The sequence below is a fragment of the Mesitornis unicolor genome, unplaced genomic scaffold (assembly GCF_000695765.1).
Source record: "Mesitornis unicolor isolate BGI_N332 unplaced genomic scaffold, ASM69576v1 scaffold23339, whole genome shotgun sequence".
Classification (NCBI taxonomy): domain Eukaryota; kingdom Metazoa; phylum Chordata; class Aves; order Mesitornithiformes; family Mesitornithidae; genus Mesitornis; species Mesitornis unicolor.
Window position 1 is genome coordinate 1919 of NW_010206869.1, and position 1075 is coordinate 2993.

Sequence of the window (1075 nt, forward strand, 5' to 3'; positions counted from 1 at the left end):
GAATTTTTTTTTTTATAGTGAAACTTCAATTAGTTGCTGAAAAAAAAAATTGCATAGAGTTGATGAAACAAATGGGCGGTTTTCCAGGAATGAATGTATCAGGTTCATTAGGCACCATGAAATGTTTCAGTTTACATTTTCATGTTCTTTATATGTACTGTTTTCATTAATGCCAGGAACTTTTTGGTTTTGCAACAAATCTAGTTGATGCAATGTAATTAAAACATTTTAATAGATTTGTATTCCTTGGATACAAGAGATTTTTATTGTGGGGAAAAAAGCAGTGGAAGGTGTCCTTTGCCATAGTGGGGCTGTTGTACTAGAGGACCTTAAGGTCCCTTTCAGCCAAAGCCATTCTATGATTTATGGAAATATTTTCTAGTTATGTTGAAAGATCTTTCAAATGAAAACAATGGGAAAAAATAGAGGATGCATGAATTCACCTTTTATAATCTCTTTTCTGCCCTGGAGCCTGTTGTATTTATTTTATTCATGTTGATAAAGCTGTAACTTGTTCTTTATTGTATTTTCTTGTAGTATCTTTAAAAATGGTATTAGCAGTCAACTGAATTTTCTTGCCTCTGTTTCTGAGGCAAAAGCTTCTTAAGTCTGTGCAATCAATATTCTAACTCCTTGATTGTGGTTTTTAAAAATCATTTATTAATTAGAATTGTCTTTTGATAAGTTAAAATTCTTTAATGAATTATGCTTATGCTTACTTCATATTTGATGTGTGTGATATGAATATTTGATTTTGGAAAACTTGATGCTGACGATATTGTGTCAGCAGATAAATGCACAATTTTTTAGTGTGGTTTTTTTTTTTTTAACTTTCATGGTAATGATTGACTATTTGTGATTTCCTTTGATTAGAAGTGCAGTTGGGTATCTCCACTTGATTGAATTTTGTTGGAGGAACTTGGTTTAAGGCCAACATTATCAAATATTTCTAGATAAACCAATTAAGTTTAATACATAGGTTAATGATACTTGAATCTTACTTTTATTCTTTTAAGAAAAGATATTTATCGAGTGTCTGGATTTGGGGTTTTTTGGTTGTTTTTGCTTGTTTTTC